This window comes from Octodon degus, unplaced genomic scaffold (assembly GCF_000260255.1).
Source record: "Octodon degus isolate 3935 unplaced genomic scaffold, OctDeg1.0 scaffold00023, whole genome shotgun sequence".
In the NCBI taxonomy this organism is placed as follows: Eukaryota; Metazoa; Chordata; class Mammalia; order Rodentia; family Octodontidae; genus Octodon; species Octodon degus.
Genome location: NW_004524599.1, coordinates 19,469,499 through 19,493,344, shown reverse-complemented (window position 1 = coordinate 19,493,344; position 23,846 = coordinate 19,469,499). Strand labels below are relative to the sequence as shown.

Here is a 23,846-nt window from a genome sequence, read left to right as displayed (position 1 = left end):
AAAATCTTTTATTTCTTTGGTGCAGGGTCTCCAGTGCAGCTTGGGCTCCTAGTGATCCTCCTGTCTCAGCCTCCCAGCCCTGGGTAGCGCACACCTGGTTTCTGTGGCCAGCACTGTGTGTGGCAGGGCGTGCCGTACTGGGGATCGAGCCAGGGTCCTTGCGCTTGCAAGGCAGGCACATAGACAGCCCATCTATGGCCCCAGCCTCTGTGTACATATTTTTTTTTTAAAAGCTAATTGACAATTATTATTGTAATCAAGATACCCAAAACCCTGGGTAGACAGAGATGTGTTTAAACATCTGCTAGAAGGTAGGTGGGCCTAGAGTTTGGTACCATGCAGCTAGCCAGTGAAACCATTATCTTTGGTATGTTAAAGTTAGCTTAATAATGTACATTTTTGTCAAACTTTATCTTCAATTTTTTGATAGTGAACACACACACACACATATAGATATAGCGATAATATATTGACAAAATACCCATTGATTTGAGTGATGTATTTTAATTTTGGAGTGTCATTTTTCCTGATACTGTCTTCCAAGTTTGGCTATGCAGCTGTTTAGAGTCTGCATTGCATAAAGACATTTATATTTTGCACTTGGAAGTAAAGATGGATTTTTAAATTTTATTTTTTTGTTTTATTTTGGGAGAGGGTCTCCCTGTGTCGAGGTCTCACAGCCTGGCCTTGATCTCGCTTATGTAATCCATGCTGACCTCAAACTTAAGGGGATCTTCCTGCCCCAACCTCCACAGTGCTGGGGTTACAAGTGTGCACCACCAGGCCCAGCCAATGTTTAATTTTAACGTTTTTAAATTATGTTAAATCCAAGCCTGGGTTTTTCCAGAACTTGAATGAATCTTCTAGTCATTTACTATGGAAACTGCAGTGGACACTGGACACTGGGAAGCTGGAGGGCCCGCGAGTCCTTCCCACGGGTCCTGTACGTTGCTGCATCGTTAGCGCCAGAGCCTCGTGAGCTACGTAGAAGTCAGCCTGAGCAGGGACTGAGGAGAAAGTAATTGCTCGGGCGAGTGAGGGCTCACATTCTGGTATTTCTACTGAACGTTGTAACTAAAGGACATGAGACGTTTCCAGTGAGTCACTGAGTGAGACTATCCAGGGTCCAAACTTGCCCCTGCCACCTACTGCAAAGCATTGGTAGGGTGCTCTCTCTGGCTCTTGTCCAGCTTTCTAGTGAAAATGGAGGTGTAGTAGCGTCTCACAGGTGATACTCTTCGTATGCTTAGAATAATGACCTGCGTAAAATAAGCATTGGACGAACAGGACTGAACGCTTCTGCCAGCACTGGTGACCGCAGTAGTAGAAACAGTCGGGAGCTGTGACCCGCGGGAGAGCATCCTTGCCTCTGGGCAGGATCTGGAGTCTCGTGTCTGCTTTTCCTGGACGGAGGCTGATGTAAGATACTGACCCAGCTGACTGGTGCGCACGGGTTGTCCGGGTGGACGGCTGTTTGAACTGGGCCAAAGTGGAGGTTCATGCGCAGGAGGATTTGGGAAGTGACGAGGATGGACCTTCCAGAGCGGTCCCAAGCGTCAGTCATACAGGTTTGTGGCCGTAGCCAGGCGGGTGTTGTCTCTCCTCCGCTGCCCGGCTGCCTGAGCAGCTTGTGAACAGGATGACCAGGGCAGCGACCGCGGAGGCTGCCTTGGGGTCCGGCGGCCAGGGGTCCCATGTGCGGGGCAGGCGCTCCTCCATTCCTTCGGGTACTTCGGCTGCGATAAGGCAGGCATTTCCTTCCGCTGGGACAGACACCTATTCTAGACTTAAATGTGCTTCGCTTTCCCTTACGCTGTAGCTAACACCATCAGTGTGATTACTAGTATTTTGGTGTGATGATTAGCTAACTTTCATAGCGCATTTCACATCTTTGACCCTTTCGACACCTTGTAGAGCAGAGGTGAGCACGCACAGATGGCCAAGGCCTGAGTCGTTTTCCAATGTGCAGTGCTGAAGATGGACTTCAAGGCCGCGGGGGAGCGAGGCGGGTCGGCCCGAGCTTCCCGGCGCCCTCAGCCTTCCCGGGAGGGCCGGCCGGCCGGCGCGCCCCTCATGCAGGCGGCCTTCAAGTTCAGAGGCCGCCGTCCAGCGGAGTCTGAGTCGGTGTGCTCTGCAGCTCTGATCCTGGGTGCGGCGTGCGCGAACAGGGCCCAGCACGAGATGTTAAGAACCTTTAAGTTTAAATTTAAAGGCAGGATGACTTCATTGCTGTTTAGAAAACACTTCTTCTCCTCACCCTTTTCAGAGAAACGTCCTGAGAGCGCGCCATCCTCCATCAGGCGGCGTCCTGTTGTCGTTGTACGCAGCTGCTGGGGAGTCGGCTAAACGCTATGGAGCAAAATCTACTCAAGAGGAAGAGCAAGCCGACGCCATGCGCGCAGCTGAGGAGCTCGCACTCGGATGAAGTCACAGAAGAAAAACTTCGAATCAGTTGGAGGTTGCTTAAGAATCAGGCAGCGAATGTGTTGCGGGTCGCTCGGTGTGCAGTTCGGCCGCGCGGCCCGCCCCGCCGCTGTTGCGCTGCCTCTGGGTACCGCCTGCTGGGCCACGGCCCCGCCCCTGCCCCGCCTGCGGTGGACACGAGGGACCCCTCGGTGGGTGGCAGCCGAGCCCAGGGCTGGGACCTGGGCTGCAGCGATCCCTGAGCCTCGGCCCCGCCAGGCTTCACGCCTGCCGTGAGCACGCCGTTCGCTCGCCTGGAAAAGGTTTAGAGAGGCCAGTTAACGGACACGTTTTTCTTTCGGTCAGCAAGTGATCACACTAAGAGGAATCAAGGTCTCTTCAGGGAAGTTAAGGCTCCCGCACCCAGCGACCCGAGAGGCTGCTCGGCTCCTGGCGGGGACGCCAGGGCGCTGCAGGCCCGCTTCCTCCCCATTGCCCTGTGGAAGGTTGTCGCCCTCTCGTGGCCATTGTGGGTGATGCGGCAGAACTGGTTTAGCTGTGGTTTTCCATTAGGACTTTGATTTCATCGCTTGGGCTTAACGACTGCATACACATGGTTGCAAATTCGCGCGCTGTCCGCTTTCCCGATTTACCCAACAGGTTCTCTCCATGACCAAACTGCAGCCCGCCTCTTCTGAGACCTCTCGCTAGTTCCCAGCCTGAACAGACACATCACTTCTCCATCCTTCCTGTTCGTGCCCAAGAAGTCCCGCTGAGGCTGCTGAACGGATTTGTCCTGTATCAACCTCCCAGCCTCTTGGAAGGACAGGAGCCTAGCTCCGGTAAGGGCAGCGGGTTGCACAAGGACCGACCCTCCTTCCACTTTTGCTGTCTGTGGTTTTTCACTCCCTGGCTCTTGCCGCCCTCCTACACGCTTACTAATCACCCACGTGTCTCTGTTATGCGAGGTCATTAGTGAATAAAAGCTTTTCACTCTTTTCAATTGTATCTGTCCGGTTCATCTTAGAAAAAGCCACGCTAATAGTTTCCTGTGCACTGTCGGGCTGTGCGGTAGGAAGATAAACGCGCAAGTATGGGCTCGCGCGGCCCGTTCATTGCTAGTGCCCAGTGCCCGGTGCTTTCCTCGCCGTTCTGTGAGAGCGCAAGCACAGCGCCGGTACCGAGGAGCAGGACGCTGGGGGACGCAGGGTGGAAAACACAGAACATGACTTCCTTTAATGTGTCTTTCTGAATTTCATTCTGAATGAGAAAAATAAAAAAATTAAAAAAAAAAATCTTAAAGTGTTTAAACATACCAGCAAATAAGGAATAGAAAACTTGACAAACTGAGGAAAGCTTAAACTTTGTAAAACTAAAGAGGTCAGTGTTAATATTTATTGCAAATCTCTTCCAGCTGTTAGTACTATGTGTGCATAAAAAATTCCGTTTTTTTCTCCTAGCTCATATATCACTGCCAAAATAATTCAAAAATTTGTAAGCCTTATCAAATGGAGACTGCGCAGGGGTGGGGACCTATTGGCAGCTGTGGGTGAGCAATCGCGGACCTTCTTCTCTGTTGTTGACTCAGCTTTCACTCACTTGCTGTGAGCTGTTCCTCCTGGCCTGGCGGGCTGAGAGCCGGCCGGCTCGCAGCCTCATCTGGCTCACAGCACGCAGAATTAGCGGAGAATCCTCCAGTGGCTGGGTTAGGGCTTGTCTTCACACGCTTCCTTCCCCGCGCAGTCAGCAGAGCCAGTGCCTAGGCAGGTTGTCCCTCCTCCATCCCTTGTGTCCCTCAGCACCCAAATCGAGGACTAGCGGGGCTGCGTGTCCACAGCGTCTTTCCTCCGCACTCAGACTTCTCGCCGCAGGGACGTGCATATGTCATGCGAACAGGCTTCCAAGCCTGTGCCAAGGCTGTGGGATTTGGCAGCCACTAGTCCCCGGGCTGCCCAGCGCTGCAGCTGCGTGTCCCTCTCCAGTGTCCAGCTCTGAATGGGAGAGTCACACAGGAATAGGAACAACTAAGGACCCTTCTCTGGTCTTGCAAAGCCCACAAACCATTTTGTGCCTTTCATTATTGCCTCAAGAATCTGATAGGTGTAAAATACTTGGAATATGAACAAACTGAGGCGCTACAAGAGTGGAACGGAGCGCAGTACTTCAGGGTCCTTCCAGCACATGTGGCGCCTCGTGGGGATCAGCGTGGTATCATTGCTGGCCCTTTTGCCTGCATCCCAAACCCAGTGGGATGAAGAGACGTGGGCAGCTAGTGGACCATTTCCTCTGCCTTTTTGTGCCCTACGTGGGCCCGACACTGCGGCCACTGCTGTTGCCACGGTGTCTCGGAGCACTGGCCTGCGCTGCCGTCCCCCAGCACGTAGCGAGAGCTGCTGTGGCTCCACGTCCTCCGAAGCATTTGGCGTCAGCGCGTAGTGAACATTTGGGGGGAATTTGGACTAATGTGATTATACATGTACTACTCAATGTCCTTGTCCATGAGACACTCAGGACAAGTATTTTTAGGAGTAGTATGAACTCGACCCTTTTGCAATAAGACCTCGGTAGCTATTTGAAGCTGGGTGGTTGGTGCGAAGGGACATATTCCTTATACCATTCCTTCTGCCTTTGCGTCTGTGGACCATTTCCACCATAGGAGGTTAAGCAAGCACCACTGTAACACCACACCAATGCCAAGTAACGTCACACAGAGTGACTGTGCTACCTGGAGCCAGGGTGGGGACCAACAGGAGTGCACCTAAGCTGCTCGGAGTGCAGGCCAGAAAGAGCACCTCAGAAGAAATTGACACGTTTTTACTAAAGTCAACATTATGCCACATGATTCAGAAACTGTACAAATATATATCAAGAAATAAACAATGTTCCTAGTAATATAATTTTATTAGCTAAAGGGGAACTATAAATACTCATGACATTGCAGTGAGCACAGAGGCAGCTGTTCAGCCCCTGCCGAGCCCAGCTGCCACTCTGACGTGAGGTTACAACACATTCAAGTTCTGGCTCACTCCCTCTCACCCTTGCTCGTTCGTTCGTGTGGGGCTCACACAACAGGACAGAGTGACCTCCAGACAGCAGCTGGGGAGCGCAGAGCTTCAGCCCGCGTCCTGTGGGCGACCCAGCGAGCGCCAAGGCCCAGGGCAGCCGGCCTCTGCCCCCTGTAGAGCCTGGCTGCAGCTGTGTAAGGGGCTCCGGGCCTGAGCCCTGCAAACCACTCTAGTAGAACGCTGGCCCTCAAAAGCTGAGAGAGAACAGCTTCAAGCAAGTAAGTTTCAGGGTGATTTGCTGCACAACCACAACGTCCACAGGGCATAAGTTGTAGCACATTCACGCTGCTGTTGTCGGGTGCGAGTAGTCTCCAGAATGATACTTGTGCAGGACACTCAAGCCCCAAGAGGAGTGACAAGGCAGCGAAGAAGCGGCGGGCACGCGCCACAGGCTGGGACCTGACCAGCGAGGAGGGTTCCCGGCCAGAGGGAAGCTCAGGCTCGCTGGCTCCTGGGGCTGTGGGAGGGTCTGGAGCTGCAGGTGGCCAGGAATTGGGGCCCTAGGGGGACCGGCTCGCCCTCCTCCGGAGCAGCAGTTTCACACCACCAGGTTTTAGAGGCAGGGCGCTGGCATCTAAAGTCCACAGGGCGGGGGTCAAAACCACAGGGCGAACGAGGTTGGACGCAGACCAGGGTCAGGTACTTTTGGGCTTGCACATGGCCGAGGTTCTGGGGAGACAGCGTGACATCGACTGGCTGAGTCTTGCCCTGTGGTCTCTCAGCCCCTGCCTCGCCTCTTCCTGCTGTTCCCTGGTCCTTGCTCGACCTGCCTCGTGGCAAACGGCACGGACATCTGCACTGCAGCGGCGGGGCTCACTGGGTATTAGTCATAGCAAGTAGAGAAATACTCTACGTGAAATGCGGACAGAGGCAAGCATTTAAGGATGAAAGATAAAGAATGACATGATAAGATGTGAAGCAGCAACGACAGGGAAAGCTGGGTTAGCGGCTGCCTCTGAGGAGAAGGACAATGACTGGGAGGAGCTTGATTACACTCCTGCCACGTTCTGCATCTTGATCCCTGTCACAGTAGCTTCAGTGAATTTTAAAAGCTTTTTGACTGAATTATTTAAAAACCTATTTAAAAAGTAAGAGGAAAATATATTTGCAGTAAGTTATTCTAAGGATTGGTAGGTGGCTAGCAAATAAAAGCATATTAGACCCCCCCCCCCTTTTTTTTTTCCAGTACCAGGGACCAAACTCAGGGCCCTGTGCTTTCCAGGCAGGCATTTATGCCACTGAGCTATCTCCCCAGGCCAGTATAATTAGATGTTATGGCTTATATCTAGGTGTCCCCTGAAAGTCTCATGCCATGGGATGGGCTTCTAGAGTTTGTGGTTAATTCCTGATCCAATGCTGGGATCATGGGATCCGGGTGTGAGTACTGCTGGGCCTGTGGGTGTGAGTGCTCCGCCCGGCCTGGGGCCTGCATGCAGGCTAAGGACCGGAAGAGGCTTGCTTTCTTCTGTTGCTGCTGTGTGCTGCTGCTGCTGCTGCTGCCCCTGCTGCCGCCGCTGCTGCGTGCTGCTGATGGTGCCGCTCCTCCTCCCTTTTGCTCCTGCTGTTTTGCTATTTCCTGCTGCCTACTGCCACATGCCACTATGCCTGGGGGACAGCTGAATAGGGACAGAAGTCTTCCCAGACTGTGAGCTAGATGAACCTTTCCTTCTGTAATTCTGAGTGTGTAACCAAGACGCTGGAGAATGGAGTTTGAGAAAATTGCAGACATTCTACTTAGTAAATAGACTCAAAAAATATACGAATACATAGCATGATGTAATTTATGCAAATGTAAATTTTAATAAATAATCATTATTCAAGACTTTGACCACTATTGCAACAACACACAGTCTGAAATCATTCATTGTCCTAAAAAGAAAACTAATTTCAAAAACAGAAGAATGGCCACTGTAGATTATGGTGCGCTTTGACTGCAGCGCACTTACTGAAATGATAATAAAGCAGACTGCGTCTGGATGAAAACTGCCGGGGCAGGTCGTGAGCGTGAGCTTTCACTCCCCGCAGGTGCTTGAGGGTTTGTAAATATGATCAGGGGAAGAACCTAACTTTTGTGCCAGTAAATTTGCGGGCTTGTGCAGTTGTGACTGAACACAGGTTTCCTAAAAGCTTGCTCAGAGCCTGCGGCCGTCTCTTCAGTGCTACAGGTTTCTTCCAATCGGTCTAGCTGCTTGCTGCGGCGTGTGCTTCTGCTCTATCTGTATGGTGAGCCGCCTTTTTTGTCTCACTCATGTTCCGTTCCTTCCCTGCCAGCCGCCCCGGCTTCTGCAGGAGGGGAGCTCTCCAGAAGGAGTTTCATTACAGGCCCAAGTAAGCTCCTCCCTTCGTACTCACGCCCACATCCAATCAGTCAGCCACGAAGTAAATCCGATTAATAGCTACTGCACAGGGAAACTTTATATTCTCGCAGAAGCCAGGAAACTTGATTATACGAAGTGTCACTGGCCATACATCTCCTGTCCTCACTAAAAGGATGCAACCGACGAGGGTGGGATTCGAACCCACGCGTGCAGAGCACAATGGATTAGCAGTCCATCGCCTTAACCACTCGGCCACCTCGTCAACACGCTAAGGAGCTCCCGCGCCCCGCCTGAGGTCGCCTTCCGCTGCTAGAACCAGGGCGGGCGGGGTGTGGGCGCGCACGGAGGAGCCGCCCCCACGCTCGCTCTCGAGAATGCACAGGCGCGGGAAGTCGAGGCAGGACCCGGCAGGGCGGAGCTCGGGGCCCTCCGTGTGACTGTGATTCGGGCCCCAGCCCAGCGTCAGCCCAGACGGGTCCCTTGGAGGATCCCCGCGGTGCTGAAAGTGTCCAGGGCACATTCTGTCACCAAAGGGGAAGGACAGCGAGAGGCCAGCGGGCCCTTTGGCCGACTGTTTCCCGAAGTGAAGGAAACGCAGAGGGGGCGCGCGGGGGCGCATTCGGAGCAGCGTGAGCCGCAGCGGCCGGGACAGGTCCCCGGACCACCCGCCGCTGCGCAGCGCCGCGTCGCTTCGGTCCGTGAATTCAGGCGTCACGAAGGTGGACGACGCGCTGCGAGGCCGGGTGGTCCCCCAGCTGCAGCCGATCGCTCCCCCGCCTCGTTTTCTTTTCCATTTGGGTTTCTTTATTTTTATTTTTTATTTTATTTTATTTTATTTTTTTTCCATTTGGGTTTCTGTGGCGTGTATTTCCCTTCTCCCGCAGGCTGTTTGCTGTCACGGAGCGCGGCGGCTCTTTCTTCTTTTACTAGGCTGAATCTTTTCCCCATACTTTGGCTCTCAGTGTATTTGTTTTTAATTAATGTTTTATGTCTGTTGGTACGCTTTTGCACAGCGTAGCGATTGCGCTCCGGGCGGGAGCTGGTCCGCACGCGCAGTGGAGCTCAGACGCGCGCGCTGAGACAGAAACGCGCCTCCTGCTGGACAGACGCAGGTGCGCAGGGCAGAGGCCGGCGCGGGGCTTTTGGACGAGCGCCGCAGGTGCACAAGAAATAGCGTAATCTATCAGCAGACAACCTCATGAAATTAAACAGCTTCTGTCCGGCACAGGCAACAGTCCAGAGAGGAGAGACAATTTATAGAATGGGGAAGCTTTAAGCTATTCCTTGGGCCGAGGGTGAGCATCTGGAATGTTTTGACCAGAATCATCGCACATGTTTAAGATACTCAGTTGCTCCAAAGCTCGCACATGCAAACACTGGCTCTCTGTATCTCTCTCCTTTGGCAGCACATGCCCTTTGGCTGTGTCGCTGTCATTTTTAGCAGCTCGTCTGCAAGTGTGCCGCCCTGGACGTGGCTAGCAATCCGCACACGCTTTTGCTACCAAGAAATGGAAGCACTTGAGCTAACAGCCCACCCTGGAGAGAGAGCCACTCACGTAACAATTCCTAGGTGAAGTCCCTAGAGGGAAAGCGCGAGGAAGGCCTCCTGGGCGTGCTCCTAGGAAGAAATGAGACCTTCCGTTCCCTCTTCCGTCTGCCTCCACTGCAGGCGGAGGCGGCCCCAGAGGAGGGAGGGCAGGCTGGGCCAGCAGCCTGCAGGGAGGAGGAGCCCTGGGTGGGGCCAGAACCGGCGCCCGCAGCAGGGCTGCCTGGGCACTAACGAGGCCCTTGGACTGTCATAGGGCACTCAGGAGACGAGTGCTTCCCCAAACTTCTGCTGTTTTTAAGTCTTTGTTACAAAGACAAACCTGTATTCTAACTGATACTTCTGGTTTTATCGTTAGTGCCATGAACCAGCAAGACTCTCGGCGGCCTGGTCCCAACACAGATTGAGGAAGTAAAGATGAGCCGCAAGCTGAGGTCAGGCGGAGGCCTCTTTCCAGGTACAAAAGAGGACTGGACAATCGCCATAGTGGCATTTTTTTTTTTTTTTTTTTTTTTTTTTTTTATACACTGAGGAGGCTGATAGCAGTTCCAACCTCTCTGCCTAGCAACCAGCTTGCAGGCTGGAGAGCTTGTTCACACGGCTAGGCGAGCGCCTCCTGCTCTCCCGTCAGCTTTGTCTTCACCTCACGTGTGTGCCTGATCTCCAGCTTTAGTCGTTCCGAGCAGTCATTTATTTTTAAACTTAGTGTTTTCTGTTGATTTTCCTATATGATCGCCTCTCTTCGCCTTGAGCAACTCTTGCAGTCCATTGTTGGGTCTTGCAAATATAGTCACCATCATTTTTGTTGAACTAGAATTCACTATTTATAACTATGATGGATAGGGGTGAGGAGGTAGCTCAGTGGCTTCAGCGCATGCCTGGAAAGCGCAAGGTCCGGAGTCCAATCCCCGGTACCAAAAAATAAAAATAATTACGATGGACAAATATTATTTATCCATATTTCATATTTTGCTTTCTGAATATAGTGATCCCCTTAATATATTCACCACCCATAAATTACCATTACAATTTTTCAAGAAAAAGAAACTACACAACCACAGAGCAGCTGTCCGGGGGTCACGCTGTCCCCCGCCCCCCCCCCCCCCCCGTGGGGTTGGCCTGCCTTTGCCTCAGACGCCCTTTTGCCCAAATATTTGCCCCCCACAATCCGGCTTCTCACTTTGGTGAAGCACATTGCAAGGTACTTTGCTGAAAAATAATTTATTGGAGATGAGACTTGAAGTCTCTCTGTGCTAGAAAATATCTTTGCTGCTGCCCAGACTCTTCCTTGGATGCGTCTGTGTGGAAGGCTGCGCGCTGCGGGCCGCGGGAGGGCTCTCCGCGTTTCCCGGCGGGCACTCGCTTGCGCGCGTCTCGCGCATCCTCCGCCAGCAGCATCCGTTTTCCTGCTCAGCGTGACTTCTTAGGCTTAATGCTCTGAAAGGTCTCAAACGTGACACTTATTATATTTGTATTTGCATTCATTATGCTGAGAACTTTTTTACGTCACTAAATTATTTTATTTTGGGAAGATAGCTTGGTATGTTTGTCATTGATTTCCTTCCAGTTTCTGTTTTTCTCTTCTTCTTCTTCTTCCTTTCCTTCTTCTTCTTCTTCTTCTTCTTCTTCTTCTTCTTCTTCTTCTTCTTCTTCTTCTTCTTCTTCTTCTTGTAGAACTCTTTATTTGGAGTGTAAATTTCCACGATGTTTCCTCTATTTTCTAAAATTTTCTCCATTTTATATTCTTTATATTTTTAATTAATAAATTATTTTAGGTAGTTTTAGGCATACAGAAAAAAGCCATGTCCCCCTTTCCTTTCCCCTTGTATGGCTTCACGTATCATTTACCTGTTACCGGATGACAGCATTAGCCACGACTGCTAAAGCAATGTTGACACATCTGTTAACTAGAATTGTAGTTTGCATTACGACTTAATCCCAATGTTGTACCTTCTGTGGCTTTTGAGAAGTGAATGGCAGTGCATTAGTCCTAAACCACCCCGGCGTCGCTTGACCATCTGTCCCTCCTCCCCCTGAGGACACTGCTGATCTGTTCACTATTTCTACAGTCTTGTCTTTCCTGCGACGTCGCCCAGCTGACCACGCCACGTCGTGCAGCCTTTCCTACTGGCTTCCTCCGCTTAGCAAAGCACACCTAAGACTTCTCTTCGCGGCTCCATAGCTTGTTCTGCTTCTCAATGACGTTCCATTGCACCGTCACTTACCGAAACACGCCCTGCGGTTGCCTCCGAGCACTAGAGTTATGACTCCAGCCGCTGCGCACGTCTGGTGCAGGTCTGGGCTTAGACGCAGGTTTTCATTTCATTCGGGGACACTGAGAAGTGTGACCACTGAAGTTTCCCTTTGTATTTTTGCTTTATGTTCTGGAAGATCACTTTCCCTTGATCCCAATTTTTCTCTTATACCTTCTTGTTCTCACTGTCGCCTGCTGCTCTTGCTCTCCCTCCCTCCCTCGCCCCCTCTCAACTTTCCTGAGATCTCTTTCCTCTACCTAATATTTTTCTTTGCTTTTTTCCTAGTCCATTTTTATTTTTGTTGCTCACATTTACTTTAGGTGTCTAGTGACCTTTGGTTGCCAGAAAGCATAAATTAGGCCCTAAGACAATTGGAAGCTGATGCCGTGAGTTCAATTTACTGACTCTGGGCTTCACTTTAGGGTTATCTGCCATGTCATTTACTACCAGATGCTTACCTGTCAATGTATTTAACTTATCCCCAAGGTAGCAAAATTCCTCACAGAAGAATTATTCAAACTCATACCTAAGTGGCATAAAATCGACTTTCTCAATTCTGAAAAAAATTCTTTTTTGTGTGTGTGTAAGGTCTCACTATGCAGCTCAGACTCAAAGTGATCCTCTTGTTTTCAGCCTCCCTAGTGCTGGGATTACAGGTGTGCACCACCACGCCTGGACTCTATCACTGGCTCAGTGCGCCTCAGGAGCAGGGCTGGTGCAGCATGCGGTGCCAGGGATTGAACCCTGGCCCCTGCGCTTGCCTAAGCAAGTGCTTAGTTCACTGAGCTATCTTGCCAGCCCTAATTCTGAAAAAAATTCTTAAAGGACAGAAGTTGGAGGAAGTTCTTTTTAAATTTCAAATTTAATGAATCAGAGCTGTATTCAAAATTATAAAATTATATCAAATTACAAATACACCATAAATTTATATTTTAGATACAGAGACAACACATTATGCCTCATCTCTGCACAAAGACTCTTCAAGGTTTTACTGAGTGGGCCCTCAAAACTGAGCAAAATAAAGAAAGGTAAAGAGCCCCACATTCTTTCCAGATGCCGAGAGGAGCAGGGCAAGCTACAGCAGAAAGCAGAAGAGAAATGGGAAGGGAGGCTGCCATCTTAGCCACTGTTATGGTTTGTGCTTAGATGTCCCTCCAAAGCTTCGTGTCATGAAAGGTGTGATATTTTCAGAGGTGGCTGAGTCTAGAATGTGTGATGGCAGGATTAAAGGCATGAGATTACTAAATCAGTCTACTGACTGGTTTGGCGCTACCTAGTTCTGGTAGCCTAGATAGAGTACAAAAGGGGCAGAGAAGCTGCGAAGGCCCCTTTTTGCTTTGCTCCCTTCTGCCCATCAGGAACAGCTTCCCTTCTGGGAAGCCTGTGTGCCGTGCAGCCCGCCTTGGAGCCAGGCAACTGGGGACTGAAGCCTCAACAAGCCACGAGCTAAGCAACCGCTCCTCCTTTAACTTTGGATATTAAGTATCTTGTCTCAATAAGTAACTAAGATAACCAAAAAAGCAAACGCCAGGCGATTCTGCAGAAGCATCCTAACCAGCTAGCATGAGCACGGGGGAGGGGGCTGAGAGGCTGGGGTGGTGGTGGCGCAGGGGCCTGAGAGGAGCAAGTTGTGTTACAAGCATGTTCCAATTCCCCCAAATGGACTATTATGTATTGCAAGCATACACTGATTTAAAAAAAGAGTACCAGGAATAAAAGGCTAAATCTGGCCATACGCATCACTGCTTTCTTCACATCCGGCACTGGGTACACTCAAGGCACTGGTGAAATGGGGGGACAGAAAGTCACAGGGGTGTTAAGCCTTGCTAACAAGAATGGCTGACTTGACCTCCAGGACTGGAGCTGGGCGAGTGCATTCTGGTGTGAAAAGTGGGAATTACACTTCTGTTCATGGTTCTGCAGTTCTGGTCACCCCCAACACATTGCCAAGTATGGACACACGTGCAGACACACACACACACACACACACACACACACACACACAGGTATGCACTTGCACAGTCTACATAAATGTGGATTATGAAAGCACACACGCGCTAAGGATGGCAGGAGCCCCCAGTCATGGTGGGACAACACTGCATGAGTCAAAGGCCTGGAACTACCGCTCCTAATGTGGGTAGTTAGGAAACTTCGGAGTCCTCGACAGCAAATGAAGCAAGCTCTCTGGAATTTGCACCCAGGACCTCTCACACTCAGTGAGAATCTACCCCTAGACGAACAGGCCACCTGCCACAGGTCTGTACCCCACAGCAGCAGGAAGAGGGTGCTGAGAGATTGGCTTTGCTGTTTGCAGTCTTTGGAGATTGCAGCCCCCAAATACTAGTGACTCAGTTACTAGTTCCGAAGCCACTGAGCTTAATGGCTGTGATTGACGTTGGTAGCCTCAGTCACCGTGCAGCACTTGTGAGCAAGATGCCTGTCCTGTGGTAAGTATCTCCTTCGTCCTTTTAAAACTAGTGAGTAATTTAACTAATGAAAGTCCAGTAGGAAAATCAGGGTTCCGCTGTCTTCCGGCCTTTCCCTCTTGGACAGCGGGTGTTGTCACTGAGTGGCATCTGCAGCTCCCGCTCTTGCACGGGGCATTTTGGGAAGGCAGAAGTGGCTCCGGAGGGACACGGTGCCAGCGAAGCACCATGGCGAGAGCTTTCGTGACATTATGTTTTCAGGGGCGCGAAAGTTAGTATTACTTCAGGATGTCAGTAAAACTTGTGGTGAAACTCAAAATCTGCACCCCAGGTATTAGGGGACACATCTGAGCCACAATTTAAGTCCATGTTAAGATGTACATATTGAGCTAATGCGCATTTTCAGTTTCATTTGGGTGTACAGAAGTTGATACACTAAACATTTTTTTTTTTTGAAAAGTGCCCCTCATTCAGTTTACTCTTCCAGTTATTCAGTGCTTATTTATAGGGTGTCTATTAATAAAAATGGATTTTTTTCTAACCACAAATAAAAATAGTGTCTTTCTTGAACATGAAAGAAGAAAAATCAGTCTTTTGTGAAAGGCTAATAGATGTAAATCGGTGTTCATTTGAGTTTTGACACGGATTTACTGCCTGATTTCACGTGGTTGTAAAGCTACTAGGCCTTCTGCAACATACACATCTGCTTCTGCCCACTTTACTAATATTAGACTAGTACATTTTTTGTTGGAATCGAATAGCTCTGCACACTGAAAGTTTGAAAAGTCTTGACTGGGTCCTCCGAAGTAGGCACAGAAGAGCAGAAATGATTCCTACCTGCCCTCAAGCTCAGCGTTGCCTGGTCCCGCCTCAGCTTCCCTCTTTCCTGAAAACACATTCTCTTTGTAAAGAACACAAAACAGTAAAAAAAAGAAAGGCATTAGAAATGGTACAAAAGTTCATTAAATAAAGTAAGAGGAATTCAACAATGGTTACTGTATCCCATGACGTTATTTTCAAATTAGTTGTTTAGGTTAACAGATATAAATCTGTAAAATTGGTTAAAAAACTAACAAAAAATAATAACAAAAAGTTATAAGAAATTAAAAAGCAAAAGAAAAAAAAACGCAAACAGAAAAACCCCTCAAGCATTATTGCCCAGACTATCCTGTGTGGCACCTACGTGTGTCTTTTGCCTTCCTTCTTTTGTCCTTTTCCTTATCCCAGCTTTTCCTTCCCACTGATCCCATACCTGCCCTCTCGCGGCCCCTCTTGTACCTGTCAGGCTGCCTTTACCCTTCGGGGCTCTCACGCTGTCCAGGCACTGGGAGCCTGCGCCACGGGTCCCCTGGGTGCCCCCAGCGTGGTCGCTGGCTGCCGTTCTAAGCACTGCGCACTGCCTCACCGAGGCCTTTGCCTTCTCTGAACGGCCAGTGAGGGTCAACATTTTTCACACATCTGTTGGCCCTGGCATTTCTTCTTTTGGGAAATGTCCATTCGGATCTTTTGTCTAATTTTTAATCAAGTTATTTTGTTTATATGCTATTGCCTTTCTTATATATTTTGGTTATTAACCCTTTAAAATATGTATGATTTGCAAATAGTGTTCTCTTAATCCACAAGTTGCTTTTTAATTTTCTTTTTTCTTTTATTTATATTATTTTATACTGACAAATATGTGCATATTTACCATGAATATGTCATTGTGAAATATGTGTGCATATAATAGCGTATATGTAGCTACATCAAACAACATCAAATTCATGTATGCATTATTTCATTTTATTTCTTTTGTGGCAAGGATACATAAAAGTTATGCTCTTAGGTGTGCATCGTTCACCAAATTTGGGAAGATTTTAGCCATCATGTCTCCAAGTTTAAGGAAGAGTTCACAGAACAAATGACGCAGAATACTTCCGACTCAATTCTGACTCTGCAGAGGGAAGCCCAGAATAACTTTCCCCTGGAAACTCAGACCGCAGAGAGCAGCTCCGCGCCGCTGATCGCTGCCCCGTCCTCGTTCATCCAGGCTCTTCCCACCCCGGAGGCCTGATGGTCTCTTCCTTGGGGCTGGAGCTTTAAGTGCCATTCTTTGTCTTGTGACAGACCCTTACATCCATTCTTGCGAGTCGGTTACTATGACCCATTTGGAGGCTAGTTACTTTGCCTTGTTCTTTGTGCTTTGCACAGGTTGTGACAAAGGTTGTCACGGGGATGTGTGAAGCTAAGACACACTATATCCCGTGCCTTCCAATGAGCCACGCTGATATAACACAGCATGAATAACTTCAAAAGCTCTGTGGGAGGTAGGAGGACCCAGGGAGGTGGAGGCCAGCCTCTGCGCAGTGAGACTCACCTTACCATCCTCCAGAAAAAAGCTACATGAATAGTACAGCAAATCCACACAGAAACAAGTGCCTAAGTCTTGTTTTCTCAGCACTGGGGATCGAACTCAGGACCTTGCACTTGCCAGGTGGGCATTTATGCAACTGAACTATCTCCCCTGTCCTTAATTCTTGTTCAGTAGAGAAGCAAAAGCCCAAATATCTGTCAAAAATAACATAAATGTAGTAGGAGGATTCTTCTTTTTTTTTTTTTAATTTTATTTATTTATGTGTGTGTGTGTGTGTGTGTGTGTGTGTGTGTGTGTGTGTGGCCAGCTCAGCCCACCAGGGGCGGGCTGGCTGGCATGTGGTGCTGGGGGATTGAACTGCGGTCCCTGTGCTTTGCTAAGCTTGTTCTAAGTAGGTGCTTTAGACCACTGAGCCATCTCACCAGCCCCAGTAGGAGGATTCTTGATACGTGGCTTGAACTCAGGCCCTTGTGCTTGCCTGGGAGGCGCTTATTCTACTGAGCCATCTCCCTGGCCCCAGGAGGATGCTTAAGAAAGAGGCAGAAGTCTATCTCTAACTGCTCTAAGATTTTGTACTATAAACCTGTTGTACTAGTAAGATATCCTTTCACAGAGGTGCAATATTTGTACCCACAAGTTAAAGGATAAGAGGTTGTGGAGAACTCAGTCCATGGTCGGCAGCTCCAAGGCAGGCACGTTGCGTTGGAGCAAAGGTGTTTAGCTCATGTCAGCCAGGAAGCAGCACAGGGGAAAGTTCCAGAGAAGAAGGGGCCATCCACAGTACCCAGGTCAGGCCTGTAGGACCCCCAGACGTGTATTTTCCTAATGCCTCCATGGCTTGATCAGTTATCTTATTGATGAAAATATACATATATGCCAAACATGTACTTTGGTTCTCTTCCATTAAAAAATTAAAGCCAAAATTCTTCTTCTTTTTTTTTTTTAAAATGTATTTGGGGGCTGAGGAGATGGCTCAGCAGAATAAAAACTTGCCTGGCAAGCGCAAGGGCCTGAGTTCAATCCCCAGTTCTACCAAAAAAAGAAAAAAAATGTATTTGGTTGTTAACAGGGTCTCACTATGCAGCTCGGACTCATAGTGATCATCCTGCTTTCAGCCTCCCCAGCTCTGGGATCACAGGCATGAGCCACTATGTCGGACTCTGGCCGGCTCAGCCCAGAGGGGTGAGGCTGCAGGGCTTTGGTGCTGGGGATCCAGCAGTGGTCCCTGTGCTTACCTAAGCTTGCCTAAGCAGGCGCTTTAGTCCACTGAGCTGTCATGTCAGCCCCAAGCCCAATTTCTTTAAATAATACAGAACTAGATTATTTTTATGATTCTACTGAGAGGAAAGTTGATGGTTGATAACATGATGTGAGAATGCTGGGATACAAACATAATATTTAGATAACAGTATGCAAGGTAACAACTACTGTTAATTTCCTATCCTCTTGTTTTGAAATTCTATATCACATTTTTGTTCTCCTAAAAACCCCCAAATAATATCTAGAAACATTCTATATTTTTTTCTTCAATTAATGAGCATAATACATCCACATGTTTGAAAAACCAGATGTCAGAAGGCTTCTGCTCACTCAGACTCTACTTGCTTAGCTTCTGTTAGAACAGGTAACACGCCATATAATTTTATTTTTATTCTTGCAGAAGCTTTTTTTTTTTTTTTTTGTATTTTAGAGAGGGGTCTACAGGGTGTTTAGGGTCTCACTGCTACATCTGACTCATACTGATCCGCCTGTTTACAGCCTCCCAAGAGCTGGGATTGCAGGTGTGACACCACGCCCAGTCTCAACTGATGTCTCAGTGTGCCCTGGGGGCGGCTGGCGGGCAGGCCTGGAGATTGAAGCCCGGGCCCTGAGCCTGCTTGCAGGCGCTTTTATCTGCTGAACTATTTGGCCGGCCCTTGCAGAAGGTAATTGATGAAAGTAAACAATTATGTTCCATTTTTAAAATTTTATTTATTTGTGTGTGTGTGTGTGTGTGTGTGTGGCCAGCTCAGCCCACCAGGGGGCGGGGCTGGCTGGCATGTGGTGCTGGGGGATTGAACCATGGTCCCTGGGCTTTGCTAAACTTGTTCTAAGTAGGTGCTTTAGACCACTGAGCCATCTCACCAGCCCCTTATGTTCCATTTTGAACTCTATTTTTGTGACATTCATTTCATATATTCATTAGAAACACTCCAGTATTATATCAATACATTTTGAACTTACCCATTTTCATAAACACCAGCATTTCAAGTATTGGTTGTGTGGATGGACACTTACGGTTATTTTCTCCTTCCTCTTTGGCGCTGGCTCTGTCCACGGGCCTCCCGCGTGCTAGGCAGCTGTCTTCCACCCCAGGCGCAGCCAGCTCCTCGGTGTTTTCACAGAGCTCACAGCGCAGCACCTTCTCCTGGACGGTTAGGCCGTGCTCCTCTACTGAGGCATTCTGCCCTTGCCACTGTAGCTCATAAATGCGCATGCATATCTGAAGGATAAAATCCTCACAGGGGAATTCCTGACACAAGGCATGAATGCGTTAGTAATTTTTCCAATTGTTCTGGCCCTCACTACCGGTGGTTAAAGAACCAATATATATAGATAAACTTTATGCCGTATTTTGAAGGGTGGCAAGGCAGACAATGTAAAGACAGCTGGACGTCGCTCCTTCTGCTGATCCCGGTCTGGAAGGGGCTCACTGGTTGGCAGGTGTATGGTGCAAAGACATGCTTTTATTTGTGTAAGCTAATCTTGATGGTTTTTAAAATATAAGAAGTAGTAGAGCCAATAGGTATTTCAAACTTCCTTGCTGAGGAGATGCAAGAGACTGACATTTTTCTCAGGTCAGTACTGAGCATGCCAGGATTCAGCCAGGTGTCCCTCTCTGTGAATCAGCCCAAATGGGCTCACAGTCGCATGACCAAGGGTCAGAAATTTGAGTACATTCACTGCTAGGAAATTTTTGTAGAGTTAGGTACAAAGAAATGACACAATCTGCCCAATAAAAGCAAAGACAACCCAGCATCAGGAAGAGAACGCTCTGAGCAGCTCTGATCGCGGAGGGTGTTTTGCAGAGGGACTTGAGGTTCTGCGGGTGACGAACACGCCGGTGGAGTGTGTGGAGAAGCTGCGCCTCGGAGACACTGGCTCCACCCTTGGCACCCAGGAACATGCTGTCTCTCAGAACCACGACCATGAGAAAAACTCAGTTTTCCCCCCAAATATTTAGTAGAAAATAACACTACATGTCACTTCTGCTCCTTTGTGATGTGTTCTTGCTTCTACTCGGGATGGAGTGCACCAAGTTCACGCTTACGGAGAGGTTGAGGATCCAAAGACAAGGAAGAAGGGAAGGATGTGCCTCGGGTCCTTCAGCTTGAGCCTCCTCCACCTGGAGTGACTGCGGCTCAGAGTGGTGGCCTGGGCCACAGTGAGGAGCCCGCTGGCGCAGACGGAGAGGCCCGGGCCCCCCGCCCCAGGTAACACGCGCTCTTAGAGCCTGTGTCACTGGGGAAGGGTTCCAAGCCAAACCCTGCTACCGTCTTTGGCATTCCTTTGGAAAAAAAGTGCTATGATATTTGTAGCAGTCAAGTGGATGAGAATAAGATGTATAGATTTCTTTCCAGGGTCCATAAGGGACATACATATATAATGTACAAAAACAAGCACGTTCCCCAGGTGCCAAGTCCAATTAGAAGGATGAATATTGTGATTTTGATAGTGTTCCATACCATTTCCCATTTTTTGGTGGAAAAACTTTGGATCTCTCCCACACTATGCAGGGCCAGCAATGACGGCGCGCACGTGCAAGGCCCGTTGCTTAACGTGGCATGCTTCCAGGGCCGAAATGCCAGTGACCCAGCAGCACAGCAGACTCTGTGCAGAGCACTGCGCCTTTCCCGGGCGCTCTTTCAGGAACATTGTTTACATGGCACAGATATCTGAAGTTGCAAAATAGACTATTTTCTTGATAATCCATTTCAGCAAAACTAAGCAGCCTTTTCGAGTCTTTACGGTCCCTTATACTTTCAGTGCTGTAAACTGAGTTAAACCAAAAAACTCCTGTGCAAATGTTTCTCCTCTGCCTTTATTTAGTTATTTACTTTTGAGTTTAGGACAAGGTGTACAGGGTCTCACTGCATAGATCTGACTTGTAGCGATTCTGCTGTTTGCAGCCTTCTGAGCTCTGTGATTACAGATGTGCGCCACCACACCCAGTCTCAATGGCTGTCTCAGTGCACCCGGGGGCAGGACTGGCACAGCAGGCCCGGGGATCGAACTCCTGGCCCCTGTGCCTACTTGCAGGTGCTTTAATCTGCTGAGCTATTTGGCCAGCTCCTGTAATACCTCTTTCAAAATATATCTCATTTTCAAAATATGTATCTCAACAAAATCCTTAGTTTGCGTCCTGTTGTCAATTCTGTTTTAGAAAACTAAGTTTCTGGTACAACTTAGATAGACACAATGATCATACTCATCACAGGGGACTTACGCCTGTGCATCGCGATCCCTCTTTTCTCCCGACCCCCTCCGCTCCCTCCAGCCTCCCTTCCCTTCCTACTTATACAGCTCCCCCCTATTTTTATCTTTCTTTTACTGTTTCTTTTCCCTTCTTTCCTCCCTGAACCCCAGTTTTCCTTTCTTTTCAACAATTTATTTCTATTTCGCCCCCAAATTTTATACCTCTGATTCCTGAATCTTTATAGAGTTGCCTTTTAGAGCCCCAGGGTGGTTCTGTGATTTCACCAGGTGCCCCTTTTCGGAAGGTTTTCCTAGACTTCAACATGACCCCGAAGGGCGTGCTACGTGCCTACAGGGTCTCAGCTGCTAGCGCTTAGCTGGGCGGATCTCCAGGACAAGCCTCTGGTCTGGAAGTACCATGCGTCTACCTCACGCATCTAGGGGAGACTGCGCTCTGTGAAGGTCTCGGAAGAGGTCTGGGCTCCCACGAGGGGCCCGCGGAGGCCTCTCAGGGCGGCGCGAATCAGCTCTGGACAGGCTTGTACCCAGGGGGCGCGCGACTCCCTGGCGTTGCGCGCTCAAGCGGCAGGCGGTGTGCGAAGCAGGAGCCCTCGTGAATGAGTGTGCAGCGCGGTGGTAAGCTGGTGGTCGCTCACGCTCGGGCTCGCGCTGGCCCGGAATCTTGCTGCACAGCGGCGGTCCCAGTTATCCTTTTCCCAGACCACCTGTGTCTGTTCTCTCACTCTTGTTAACAGCAAAGCTGCGCTGATGTTCAACAGGGCAACATAATTTTCTTTCTAGTTTGTTGCCAAGAGTGCTTTAATAAAAAGGATTTGAGAAGAGAGGATGAGCACCTAGGAGGCGTGAGTGCCTTTGCACTGGTGCTGGAGAAAGCGCTTGAGGCACAGAGAAAGCTGCGCTCTGATAGCCGAGGACAAAGGAACAGGAAAGCTAGCTGCAGCAAATCCAGGGCGCAGGGTGTGTGCAGGGAGACGGCCCTCCCGGATCGCGCCCTGCCTCCACCCCAGCTGCCCTGCTCTTGTCCTGGGGAGGGTCAGACTGAGGGAGGAAGCTGCCGTCCCGCGCTGACCTTGCTCACCGAGTAGACCCTGAGGTGCTCGAAGGGTCCCCAGGGGCTGGCGGCGTGAGACTATTCGGCCTGGGGGTTGAGTGGGGCTGAAACCAGAGCGGGGCAGGACAGGCTGCCGCGCCCCCGCGCCCCCACGGCTGAGCAGAGCAGCGCTCCGGCCGGTGACCCGTGGGCTTTATCCGTATCTTAGGAAAAGCAGTCATGCGCTCTGAGGTTGCTGGACTCAAGACAGACCAGCGTACCTGACGCAGAACAAAATGCCACTCACTTCTCCCTCATACAACAGGGGTGCAGCAACAGGCTCCGTGGCTTTCAGCGCCCTCCCCATGGCCGCAGGAGGCTTCCACAGGGATCCCCAGGCCCCTGCCGGCTGCGACAGCCAGAGCACAGGAAACAATGATGACAGCGAAACAGAAGAGAGAGAAACAGGAAGCAGGGGGCGGCTCAGATGCTTCCCTGCATTACAGTGCTTTAAAACATTTCTGTATAAATGTTAATTTATTTCTATTGTATTAATAGTTAATTCTTAGCTTGTTGAAAAGGAAGTTTACGTTATCTTTTTTTTTTTTTGTAGGAATCTTTTTGGTTTATGTCTTGAAATTACTTTGAAGATAATGATGCACAGTGGAATGATCACTGTTGTCCTTTTATTTTAGTTATGAAAAATGTGGGTTTTGTTTCACTGAGAATACTGATTCCATGACAAATTCACAGCAAGAGAGATCTGTAAAAGAAGAGAAACTTGGAAGAGCCGACACCCAGTGGATGCCGTCCTACTCTCTTCAGAAGTAGGCAGGTGCAGGACACCACGAACCCAGCCCACAGCTGTATACTGTAAAGGGGCCTCAGCAGGCCTGGGGTGGCACACTTGCCACAGCCTGGGCTGGGCAGATGGACAGCGGGGGGCAGAGAGACAGGGAGCAGTGCTGGGCCGGTGGTGTTCTGGCATCTGTTCCGCAAGGAAAGTGGAAGAGGGAAGACGCAGAGATTTGGTAATAATCGTACCTCTGAGTCGGTTAAGACAATCAGATCTACAGATGCCTGTAGAGGGTAAGCCCAGAGCACAACCTGCAAGCAGAACGCGTGTGGGGAAGAGCAGCAGCCCTCATCAATTGAGACTGGCAGCTGTCAGCATGGGAGACATTGCCTGGGACTCACAACAGATGGTGACGCCAGCGTGAGGGAGCTGTGGCACAGCTAAGGGTTGATGCTGTGACAACTAGTGGAGGCTTTTATTCTTGGCCTGTTTTTATTTTGGGTGTACTTGTGTGTTTTTACCTCTTTGTTGGAAGTAGTCACTTGGTTACTTTTCTTTCTTTTTTCTGATTTAATCTTTTCCTTCTGAGTCTTGCTTCTTTATTGACATTGATTGGTTATTTTTTATTTATTTATTTTTTTTGGCGGAACCAGGGATTGAACTCAGGCCTTTGTGCTTGCCAGGGAAGCACTTATTCCACTGAGCCATCTCCCTGGCCCCTAATTGATTGGTTATTATACCTTAATTTTTTAGGCTTTCCAAATAAGTAAAATGATGAGAGAGGCTCTCCAGGACATCTCATAGTCTAAATCCCAGGTAGACAGAAATAGAAAGACAAAATCCTAAAGGCTCTCAGCAAAAGTAATGAATCACTTATAAAGATAAAACCATTAGGATTCCAAAAGGCTATTCTGCATAATTGTAAAGACCAGTAGAGCTTGGAGTGAAGTGTTTCAAGTACTGGAAAAACTTCCAACAAAGAACAGTCTCCACTGAAGAACTATCTTTCAGAATTGATGAAGAAATAACATCTTTTTTTCCCTCATAATTTTATTTAGAAACAAATAGCAATGAGACAATTTCAAACCAAATTGGTAGGACAGTTTCAATAATTAACACATTGCATACATTCTTCCTAGTGGTTAATTGCTGTACAAGATGCAGACATGATATCCTAT

At 49.1% G+C, this 23,846-nt stretch overlaps 1 protein-coding gene and 1 non-coding gene across 2 annotated transcripts in view; one reads left to right on the top strand and one right to left on the bottom strand.

Annotated features, from left to right (window-relative positions):
* LOC101568780 (histone H2B type 1-K-like) overlaps nt 1–995 on the top strand; it is a gene marked incomplete at its 5' end in the record, with an annotated part of 3,526 nt that extends 2,531 nt beyond the window's left edge. Inside the window, one exon of the mRNA XM_004628476.2 lies at nt 848–995. The remainder of the gene's footprint in view (nt 1–847) is intronic.
* Nucleotides 996–7,966: 6,971 nt separating this feature from the next.
* On the bottom strand, nt 7,967–8,048 carry Trnas-gcu. Its single transcript has one exon. It is a non-coding gene; the product is annotated as a tRNA-Ser (tRNA).
* Between the last annotated feature and the right edge of the window lie 15,798 nt (nt 8,049–23,846).